Consider the following 12,015-nt stretch of genomic DNA (forward strand, 5'->3'; position numbering starts at 1 on the left):
TGTTGTTTGTTCGTAATCATTAAAAGGAGCCAGAGAGAGAGAGAGATGAGCTTTGGCGGCTAACACGCAGTCAAAACTGTAGGAAATAAGTGGGGTTCTAGCTCGTAAAAATCGCCACTGTTTCCACACAGACACGCGTGAGAGGTTTTTTGGCATGGCCTATCTGAAGCGACGCTGTACTGATTGTATATTGTAGCAGACGCCTTATTCCAAAGCGACTTAGTTACAATCGAGCATTCACAAATGTTTTTTGTGCAACACTCACCTCGTTATGCAGACAGAACGCAGCCTCTGCCTTCCTTTCCACAGTTATTTTATTACCGGTTGGTTGTTGGGCTATTTCACCCTCAGGCCATATAAAATAAATGGACTGTTCTCGCCGTAATTAAGTAGAATAAACACAGGCGCCGTGACAACGTAGAGGTCATAGACTCACTCACTCAGAGGACTGAACCAACACTCATACGTTCACATAACTACTCTAGAAAAAAAACTGATTTAGACCAAAGTAATGGATGAGTGTTTCCAGGGATGGAGCAGAGGAATAAACACAGCCAACACGGTGGAAACTGAGAACACAGAGGTCATCGTCTGGTCTGGTCTGGGGAGAGAGAGACTCACTCAGAGGAGTGAACACAACGAACACACACTCATAAAAGCTGACAGACACAAAGTCATAGATAATGTACCGCCGGTGTAAGTACCGGAATTTCCGGCCTGCGAGGTTTTTCCGACCCTACCAGATCCGGTCATAGGTTCAGCCCTTTCCGGCCATAGGTAGCGCTATGATTCGCTATGATTCGCGATGACAACGATGACAACGAAGACCCGTTAGTAGATCTGAAACTATGTGTTGTGTGTGTGTTTCGCGCGCATCGCGCGTGCGCGCGTGTGTGCCCGCGCGTGTGACCAATGTGTCACAGTGTGTGTGTTCAAGTGGTATCTTTGTAATCATGACACAGTAGACATTTCTAAGAATGTATTTCACTATTTCTGAGTATTTCACTACTCAGTTATACATTTTCCATAGTTTGCTTCAAATAGTTGTTATGTGATAATAAAGTAATAATAATAATAATAATAACATATATTTCAACCCTTTGGATGGATGGATGATGGTTGGATGGACTTTATTTGTCATTGCTACAGTACAGGTACCAAACAACGAAATTTAGGAGGGGTGGCTCTATCATGCCAAAACCTGCCGCTTGCCAAAAGCTGCCGGGGGTGCGGCCTAACGCGTCACGACCAGCTGGCACGCGCACGCGTCACGACCAGCTGGCGACTGTGACGTGTCAGTCTAGTGTTTTTGAAACCTCCGTTTTGACAGCCCATTAGCGAAAAGCTTTAATTTGCCTCTACAAGTGTTAATATGTCATTTTATGAAGTTTTAATATGTTTTCAGGCGAGAAAGTAACCATATATATTCACAAAATGTATCCGGTTTATCAAAATAACCCTTATATCTATCTGATCTGACGGTTTTTTTCACAACGTTATTACTAGTCACTTTAAGGCCCAGGAGGGAGTTAGCGATTAGCGATGTTTAGCTTAGCTTAGTTTAACAGAAGTATCTTCACTTTTAACATGACTTCCCGTGGTCGTAGAGGGCTGGTCGACGGCTTAAAATGACCGTGTAGACCCGTAGACCTTATCCAGCTATAGTCTTGTGTTTCTACCCCGGGCATAGCCGGTGTTATTCACGGACAAACACTCCTGTTAGAGTGGTTCTAGTACACTGGACATAGGTAACACATAGAGAGGCTCTATACACTGACATAGGTAACACATAGAGAGGCTCTATACACTGACATAGGTAACACATAGAGAGGCTCTATACACTGACATAGGTAACACATAGAGAGGCTCTATACACTGACATAGGTAACACATAGAGAGGCTCTATACACTGCCATAGGTAACACATAGAGAGGCTCTATACACTGACATAGGTAACACATAGAGAGGCTCTATACACTGACATAGGTAACACATAGAGAGGCTCTATACACTGCCATAGGTAACACATAGAGAGGCTCTATACACTGACATAGGTAACACATAGAGAGGCTCTATACACTGCCATAGGTAACACATAGAGAGGCTCTATACACTGACATAGGTAACACATAGAGAGGCTCTATACACTGCCATAGGTAACACATAGAGAGGCTCTATACACTGACATAGGTAACACATAGAGAGGCTCTATACACTGACATAGGTAACACATAGAGAGGCTCTATACACTGCCATAGGTAACACATAGAGAGGCTCTATACACTGACATAGGTAACACATAGAGAGGCTCTATACACTGCCATAGGTAACACATAGAGAGGCTCTATACACTGCCATAGGTAACACATAGAGAGGCTCTATACACTGACATAGGTAACACATAGAGAGGCTCTATACACTGCCATAGGTAACAACATCTCTTCTAAGCCCAGTTATTCCGTTCTCTATTGGTTAAGTGCTCCCGGTTTCAAAAGAAAGAAACGGAGGTCTGATCAGCAGATCATTTCTCATAAAGTTGCAAACGCAACTCAGCAATTCAACTTAATAAAAAAAATGCGCGTTTCGTTCAAGATTCATTAGAGTAGGACATGTACAGTTATGATAAGTACAGTCATATGTAACTTTTGGACTAGTATAGTAGTTGATATCGTAATAAAACGTGCCAATGTCAGACGATGAACAAACACACCACGAGTCCACACTGATTCAGAAAACAGAATAAACTTTATATATAAATACACAACACTTCAGGGGGATAACGTTTGCAAAAGAACTGTACAGGTTACAATCAGGTATATAATAATAGTTAGGGAGTAACATATCATTCACAAATTCAACAATAATAGAACCAGTATACGTATGTTACACAGTCAACTGTTAAGTGGGACAATGACAAGCTGGTCTGTGTCCAGAGGGGAGAGAAGAAGAACAAAGGATGGAAGCATTGGATTGAAGGAGGAGAATTATACTTGGTGAGCTCTTGTCCTCATACATGCATTTCTTTTTTACTACAGTAAACATTGTATCCAAGAAAAGAACTAGACAGCTAGACAGCTAGACAGCTAGACAGCTAGACAACTAGACAGCTAAACAGCTAGACAGCTAGACAGCTAAACAGCTAGACAGCTAGACAGCTAGACAACTAGACAGCTAGCTCTTGGTGTTTAGCTGTTTAGCTAAATCCACTGTAATGTAAATCCACAATCCACTGTACTATACTGCACAGATAGTCAACTAGGGTTGTCATATTGCACAAAAGTATTTTTTCACGTTATTTTAAAGTGTCACAGTTTGCAGGCTTGAAATGTACATGTTTGTGCCTCAGCACTAGCTGCCATACAATCCGTCCGGACTGTCCTGGGCCCAGAACTTAGGCCTTTGCTGTGTTCAGGGCCTTGACGGCCCTGTGGTAGAAGCAGTTCTTCAGTCTGTTTGTCTTAGCGGCCGGGGTCCTGTACCTCCTATTCGAGGGCAGCCTGATAAAGTGTTCGTGCCCAGGGTGGGTCGGGTCCCTGGAGATCTTGGAGGCCTTCCTGAGACAGCGTGTGTTGTACAGCTCTGTACAGCTCTATACAGCTTTGTATATATATACACATCTCTGCATTCTCTGTGCCATTATGCTTGTTAATCATTTTAATTCGTTAGAGTAAACTAATAGGTATGAAATGAAAAAAAAGATTCATTACCTTTAGCTATGGTTAATGTAATAGGGTCAACCATTACATATCTTCTCCTATTATCTTTTATCACTTTCTCTTCAGAGAATGGTAGAGATGTATTAATTACTATGACACGGTAGACATTTCTAAGAATGTATTTCACTATTTCTGAGTATTTCACTACTCAGTTATACATTTTCCATAGTTTGCTTCAAATAGCTGTTATGTGATAATAAAGTAATAATAATAATAATAACATATATTTCAACCCTTTGTATATATACACATCTCTGCATTATCTGTGCCATTATGCTTGTTAATCATTTTAATTCGTTAGAGTATGGGTAGAGTTAGAGTTAGTTATGGGTAGAGTGGGTTAGAGTTAGGGTATGAAATGAAAAAAAGATTCATTACCTTTAGCTATGGTTAATGTAATAGGGTCAACCATTACATATCTTCTCCTATTATCTTTTATCACTTTCTCTTCAGAGAATGGTAGAGATGTATTAATTACTATGGACACCCCTCTTCTTACCATATGACGCAAGAAATACTTGGTTTACCAAATCCTTTCTCAATGTTTTGTAGTCTTCCTCAATCAGATGTGTTTTTTGTAGTAAAGCAACACGATTTAATGAAATGCAATGAATTTATTGTAAATCAATACAGCATGAAACCATATTTACATAAAAATGGATTAACCATACACAAACAAAAACGTATTCATTCACAAATTAGCTGGAATCAAGTAAAAACATTGTGTAGGTTAACCGAAATATAGCATGTGTCGTTCTGTCCCTCCCCACAGTACTTGGCAAGCGCAGTCTTCACGTTGCGGTTTGTGCGCTCGTCCTGTCCATTGGCCTGGGGGTGGTAGGGTGACGTGATGCAGTGTTTGACACCCAGAGCCTCAAAAACACCACGGTTGACCTGCAGATGCATTAGTGTATGCAATTAAATTTGATTAAATTACAATTATCAAATGTCACACATCACATACACTGTGTCTTATATAGATAACTGTACCTCATTCACAAATTCCCGTCCTTGGTCGGTAATGATCCTCTCTACCAGTCCAAAGTCAAGAAGAATGTTGACTATCTTCCTGGACACCTCATTGGCTGTTTTGGTGATGAGGGGTTTTGCCACAACCCACTTGTTGAAGAGGTCGGTTGCAGTCAGAACGTATCTGCAATGAAAAATGCAGATTGTTCTCCATTAGCTACAGCATTGCAGCAGCTATTCCTCATGGGGTCCACCAAAAACTTGCTTCATAACTTTTATTGACTTGGGGTTACACATACTTCTGCCCAACATTCAGTAGCTACCTTTTGCCCTTTGCAGTGGTGGGAAGTGGACCAATGAGATCAATCCCCAGGACACTCCATGCCTCTTTCACTTGGATGGGATGGAGTACAGGTGCAACTGTCTTTATTTTCTCATGATGTTGACAGCGGGGGCACTCATCAACCTTTAAAACAGTGACATTTCAGAGGAAATTATCTAGAGTCAGAGAATTCTTGATGTGGTTGAGGCGTCATGTTGGTGGTGGTGGTCAGCTGCTGGGCTTAGTGCCTTAGGTGCAGAACCGCTGTGGTTGAGGGGCTGCGGCCTGTATGATGGTCTGGGTGTTCCAGTGCAGAATCAGATTGTGGTCAGTATGAGAATTACACAAGAGTTGGAGATCTTTGAGTAAAAGATCATTGCTAATGGGCAGTGTATAAATTACAATGTTCACACACATCATGCACAAATAACATCAAAAACTCACCCATTTTATGACATCCTCCCGCAAGGTGGACCAGAGGTAGGACGCAGTCACCTTCTCCAGCGTTCGGCGTCTCCCTGGATGACCCCCAGTCCCATGGTTGTCGTGGCACTCCTTCAGATCAAATCAAACTTCATTTGTATAGCCCATTTCTCACAAAAATGTGACACAATGTGCTTCACAGAGAGCAAATAAGATAAAACAACAATAGAACAGATGAAACAACAATAAAGACAGACATTTAAAAGGCGAGATTGAATAAGTAGGTTTTGAGGTCTCCAACAGTGATAATCTTGTCATAATTGGGAAAGATGATGGACAAGAACTCAAGTCAGATAAGAAAGTTACCATCAGGACATCACGAACTCCATCCTTGTTGCACACCAACAAGCGATGTTTGTCCTTGTATTTGTCCTTATAGTACAACTCCTCACCTGATGCAGCAGGAAAATACAGCATTCATTTAGAAGTGCAAATATAAAGCCACAGGTTTTATGCACACAATAGTTAGCAGATGCTTAATGAGACACTCAATTTTGATACAGGCCTATGCATTTTCGCCATTTTCGACATTTCAAGCAGTGGCTTCAAGAGTGGATATAACATAGTTATTCACACTGACTTACCTTTCATCAAGTAATTCTTGGACGCCTTTAGAATCCTTGATTTAAGGTGTCCAGCCTTGGGTATGCCAGGAAAATACATACCATGCATCATGTAAAACTTCAGTGCTGTATGAAACTCAAACTCCATCTTGTTTTCACCTAAACTCTCTCAGTCGCGCGCGGGTGAACGCGCAACATCCATGTATCTTAAGGTCGCTACAGAGATTAGATCTATAAACAGCCTAAATTACTGATGGGTAAAAATGGCGGTCATCATGTGATCGGAAATCATCGTCGTCAGCGAATCATAGCGCTACCTATGGCCGGAAAGGGCTGAACCTATGACCGGATCTGGTAGGGTCGGAAAAACCTCGCAGGCCGGAAATTCCGGTACTTACACCGGGCGTTCCTGACAGTTAAGAAATGGATGATGTTGACGGGCCTCCGTCTCACCCTGCACTGAGGGAGAGAGAAGGAGAGAGAGGGGGAGAGAGAGGAGGAGAGAGAGGGGAAGAGAGAGGAGGAGAGAGAGGGGAAGAGAGAGGAGAGAGAGGAGGGGGAGAGAGAGGAGGAGAGAGAGGGGGGAATGTGAGAGGAGGGAGAGAACAGACACCATAGCAGGCTGGTCTCTGCAGCTCTCAGAGATGAAGGAGAGAGGAGGAGAGAGAGGAGGAGGAGAGAGAGGAGGAGGAGAGAGAGGAGGAGAGAGAGGAGGGGGAGAGCAGACACCTCCTAGCAGGCTGGGTCTCCTAGCAGGCTGGGTCTCCTAGCAGGCTGGGTCTGCAGCTCTCAGAGATGAAGGTCAGTTCTGTTCTCAGATAAATAAAACAACACCTGGCTCCCTGAGAGGCCCAGCGCCAAGTCCTCCAGAGAGACCTACAGAGAGACCTACAGAGAGAGAGTAGGCGCCCCAGTGTCTGCCACTGTCTCTCTCTGTGTGTGTCTCTGTCTCTGTGTGTCTCTGTGTGTGTCTCTGTGTGTCTCTCTGTGTGTGTCTCTGTGTGTCTCTCTGTGTGTGTCTCTGTGTGTCTCTCTGTGTGTGTCTCTGTGTGTCTCTGTGTGTCTCTGTGTGTGTGTCTCTGTGTGTCTCTCTGTGTGTGTCTCTGTGTGTCTCTCTGTGTATGTCTCTGTCTGTCTCTGTGTGTCTCTCTGTGTGTGTCTCTGTGTGTCTCTCTGTGTGTCTCTCTGTGTGTGTCTCTGTGCATCTCTCTGTGTGTGCCTCTGTGTGTCTCTCTGTGTGTGTCTCTGTGTGTCTTTCTGTGTGTGTCTCTGTGTGTGTCTCTGTCTCTGTGTCTCTCTCTGTCTCTCTCTGTCTGTGTCTCTCTCTCTCTCTCTCTCTCCTCCCATCCCAGACCGGTCTCTCAGTCTCCTGTCTGGCTCAGTCTGTAGCTGTGAGCTCTTCTTCACCATGTAGTGGCTTTCCCAAGCTGTTTGTTTCTCCCTGAGGTCAGATGATCTGTGACAGCTGCTGGTGAATGGGGTAACAAGCCGGCAGCCCATTTAATGTTCTGACTGTTATTTGACACGCTCGATGGACAGCTAACACAGCTTGTTTTGTGAGCCTGTTAACAATGTAAAGTAGTGTTATAGTTATTAACTAGGTAGCATCGGGGGGATTACTCACCCAATCCATTGCGTTGTTGCAGTATTTTGGCTCGACTAGCGAGTCAAGTGTGTTGTGATTTTCAACAACATTTTTTTTTTCTTTTTGAAAAGTCTGAACATTTTTGATTGGTTGCCGATTTGTTCCCTCTTTCACCTGTGTCACGTTTTGGTTATGCACCGCAAACATCTAAGATCCTCACATGTTACAATGTTTCAACTGTTCTAGTGTACATGTTTGTGTTATGTATTCTAGGTATTTCCCTGGCTCTAGTGAGGTATATTCTTACACACACACACCTAGTCAAGTCAAGTCAAGTCAGCTTTATTTATATAGCACGTTTACATACAGCAGTGCTGAACCAAAGTGCTTCACAGTTGTAAAATAGATAAAATGCAGGAAATAAATAAGATGCACAATGCACACAATACAATACAAGATATGGTTAAAAGTTAAAAGAGAAGATAAAAGGACTAAAAACAATAAGACAATAAGAGCCAGGGACCTACAATAAAAACTATAAAATAATAAAAACCAGGGACCGATAGCTAGGTGGGGGGGAAGGCTAGGGAAAACAGGTGTGTTTTAAGGAGGGATTTAAACATCTCCAGGGTCTGAGCGGCCCGTACGTGGAGGGGGAGGCTATTCCAAAGTTTAGGTGCAGCAGCCGCAAAGGCTCTGTCCCACCTCGACCTGTGTATAGAACCTGTAGATGTCTTATTTGTCACATTCCTAGAAGGGGGTTTTATGACGGCCTCCATGGCCTGCTCAGGCCTAGGGCCAAGGGACTTCTGGGAAGGCTACCTGGCCCCTGCTCCACCCCTCTCCCCATCCCCCCACTTCCTGTGACCTGCTTTGTCCTAGAGAAGCACATGGTCAAGATGGCCTCCCTTCCTGTGACATGCCCCCTGCCCTTTGACCTGAGTGACACTGTCCCTCTTTGCACACCCTAACCTGTCCTGAGTAAGGTGATAGGTCTATGTATGTGTTTTGTCATAGCCTTGTATTACCACATCATTGGGGGGTATAGCTAGAGACAGCTCTCTCTCTCTCTCTCTCTCTCTCTCTCTCTCTCTCTCTCTCTCTCTCTCTCTTTTTTTCCTGCTGACCCACAGACCTCTCTATGACATCACAGAGTAGGAATGCTGTAAGCTGTATGTAGCTTTGTTTAAATAAATTGGCTGGAGCTCAGAAGCTTTAGTAGTCATCTATTTCAAAGCAGTACCTATATAAATATGCTGCACTAACACAACCCTGACCCTAGCTACTGTACGTGTTTCTCTTGTGTTTCTCTCCAAGAATATGTGGATGAGTTATATATGGATTTCACTTGAAACAGCAGCCACCATAAACTGTAATGGTTAGCAGTTTTATATATTTTTTTAAATCCAAAAAACTTCCAAAAACATACTTATAGATATTTTCTATTCCATTTGACCTTGGCAGATCATTTAACTGGTCAAATATCGATCGTTCTAAAGTGAGGAGAGAGAAAGATGCCCTTTATAAACCAAGAATCAATGAAAAGAAAGATGTTTTTTCTCTCTAGGCAGTTATGTTCTGAGATTGTATAAACGCAAAAGCAATGATGCAACCAGACTCCCATATTCACCTATTAAATCATTATTATATGAGGACCAAAGCAATAGAACGTGTCACATATTATATGAGGATATCATCATGTAAATATGTCGTATATCCTTGCCAATCTCTGACTAAGATAGATACAAATGGCTTTTTGGAGGATTGTCAAAGTCAAACACACGATTAATTTCCAGACACACAGTACGAACATGTGAAATGTTAGAGATGTAACGGTACACTGATAATCAAACCAGCACGTTAACGAAGGAGACAGCGTGGAAAGCCATTGATAACACTATTGAGACTGAGATGATATTATGCTCTTGACCTACATCTCTCCAACACTACAGCTGTTGCCATAATCACTGCAATTATTTTCAATTTGCCATCCGCCTTTTCTCCTTGGATGTGTTGGAAGGACTTGTGCAGTGCAGTTTCACTGCAGGGAATAATATCCTTCTGAATTTTAAGTGCCATTCTCTAACCCGTCCTCTTCTTCTTCTTCTTCCTCCTCTTCCTCCTCTTCCTCCTCCTCCTCCTCCTCTTCATCCTCCTCCTCCTCCTCCTCTTCCTCCTCTTCCTCCTCCTCCTCCTCTTCTTCCTCCTCCTCTTCTTCCTCTTCCTCCTCTTCCTCCTCCTCCTCTTCCTCTTCCTCTTGCTCCTCCTCTTCCTCCTCTTCCTCCTCCTCCTTCTCCTCCTCCTCTTCCTCCTCCTCCTCCTCCTCCTTCTCCTCCTCCTCCTCCTCCTCCTCCTTCTCCTCCTCTTCCTCCTCCACCTCCTCTTCTTCCTCCTCCTCCTCCTCTTCCTCCTCCTTCTCCTTCTCCTCCTCCTCTTCCTCCTCCTCCTCCTCCACAGGAAGTGACATGGTGTGAGCTGCATTGTGATTGGACGGTTGCGAGGTGTCCACCCCACCATTACTCATAGCGGGCGTAGAGACATCCCACAGACACCACATAACTAACGATACACATCCCACAGACGCCACATAACTAACGCTACACATCCCACAGACGCCACGCAGGGTAGGCGCCTCTGTGTGCCGCCACATCAGGTTAAACACTTTGGGAGGTGTAAAGGCTTGCAGCGTGAGGTGACATTCATAATAGGCAGAGGAGGAGAAGGAGGAGGAGGAGGAGGATGAGGAGGAAGAGGAGAAGGAGGAGGAGGAAGAGGAGAAGGAGGAGGGGTTCATGTGTCTGTCAGAGAGGAGTCCGAGGAAGAGGGCGAGGAGAAGGAGGAGGAGGAGGTGGAGGAGGAGGAGGGGTTCATGTGTCTGTCAGACAGGAGTCCGAGGAAGAAGAGGAAGAGGAGAAGGAGGAGGAGGAGGAGGTGGAGGAGGAGGACTGGGTTCATGTGTCTGTCAGACAGGAGTCCGAGGAAGAAGAGGAAGAGGAGGAGGAGGGGGAGGCGGAGGAGGAGGACTGGGTTCATGTGTCTGTCAGGGAGAGAGGAAGTGTCAGCCCCAGCCAGCCGCTCCGGGGACCGGCAACCAAAGTGGACATCTGCCGATGTCTCGACGCTCCAGTTCACAGGAAGTGGCAAAGAGACACACGCAACTGTCGACCGGCATTAGCAGGAGTGACAGACTCACCCGCCCCCCCCCCCCCCCCCCCCTCTCACACTCACACACAGTCACACGGTCACACATCTCCATGAAAGGAAAAGAGTGGGAATGAGAAGAGAGGAGAAGAGGGGAGAGAAGGGGAGAGAAGGGGAGAGAAGGGGAGAGAAGGGGGGCTCATCCAGAACTCATTCTAGCACCTCCAGCTCCAAGCGAACCTTCAGAAGTGACTGCTGCGACTCTCAGACAGAGTAGACAGAGTAGAGAGAGAGAGAGACGATGGGTTGGATCACAGGGTTCGTCGCAGGTGTTAGATGTTGTCTTCACAGGGACAGGTTGTGTCGCGGTGCTCTGGTGATGTAACGTTGATGTAATTGGCTCTCTCTCTCTCTCTCTCTCTGTGGCACTTAGGGGTGAAAGGCTGTGCCGTCCCTGTCGTTGTCGGATCCGTATCCGTTCGAGGGCCTCACGTTCTCGCCTCCAGATGATACGGAGGCGGTCGGACAACCGTGATGACGGGGGGGGGGGGCAGCACAGGTCGAGCTCTAGTGCCGGTCTGATCAGAACCGACGTTGGCAGCTTGCTGCCACGATCCCAGCTCCGGTGGCGGTGACTGATCTGGTGGAGTTTGTAACAGATAAGGGCTGACGGTCGTATCCGACAACTTTTTTCAGAGTACTTTTTCAGAGGCCCACCCCTTACTAGATTGCGTTAGAGAAAAGGAGTAGGTGTTTGGTGCTGGCTTCCTCTAAGTAAGATAAAATATCTTAAACCAAAGCAATATATGCTTGTTTTTTGTCTGACTGAACTAATTTTAAGATACCTTCTACTTCAACGAGGCGATATATATATATCAGTGGAGGCTCCTCCATAGAGGTGGAGGAGGCCTGGCCTCCCCAATAGGTTGAGAGAAGAGAGAGAGATTTAAAAAAGCAATAATTATATTTTTTATCAGACACACAACATACAATTCAGAACAATACTTCATCCATTTCTAATATTTATCCTGCAGAACAGCACTCATACACGCGTGTGGCGGAAAAAGGTACTACACGGAGGCCAGGCCTCCTGTCGGAAAGTGGTTTCTCATAGAAGTCAATGTAATGCAATTTTTTTCATGGCAATATGTGATTGGCCAAATCACTGAAAATGGGTGGGAACAGGAGGCCTGGCCTCCGTGTAGTACCTTTTTCCGCCACACGCGTATGAGTGCT

At 44.9% G+C, this 12,015-nt stretch overlaps 1 long non-coding RNA gene across 1 annotated transcript; it reads right to left on the reverse strand.

Annotated features, from left to right (window-relative positions):
- Positions 1-5,015: 5,015 nt before the first annotated feature.
- On the reverse strand, positions 5,016-6,145 carry LOC308154989. Its single transcript, XR_013937389.1, has 3 exons — positions 6,075-6,145; positions 5,452-5,562; positions 5,016-5,151 (listed from the first exon to the last, which is right to left on the reverse strand). It is a non-coding gene; the product is annotated as an uncharacterized lncRNA (long non-coding RNA).
- Between the last annotated feature and the right edge of the window lie 5,870 nt (positions 6,146-12,015).

This window comes from Nansenia antarctica (assembly GCF_963989245.1).
Source record: "Nansenia antarctica genome assembly, chromosome: 4".
Classification (NCBI taxonomy): domain Eukaryota; kingdom Metazoa; phylum Chordata; class Actinopteri; order Argentiniformes; family Microstomatidae; genus Nansenia; species Nansenia antarctica.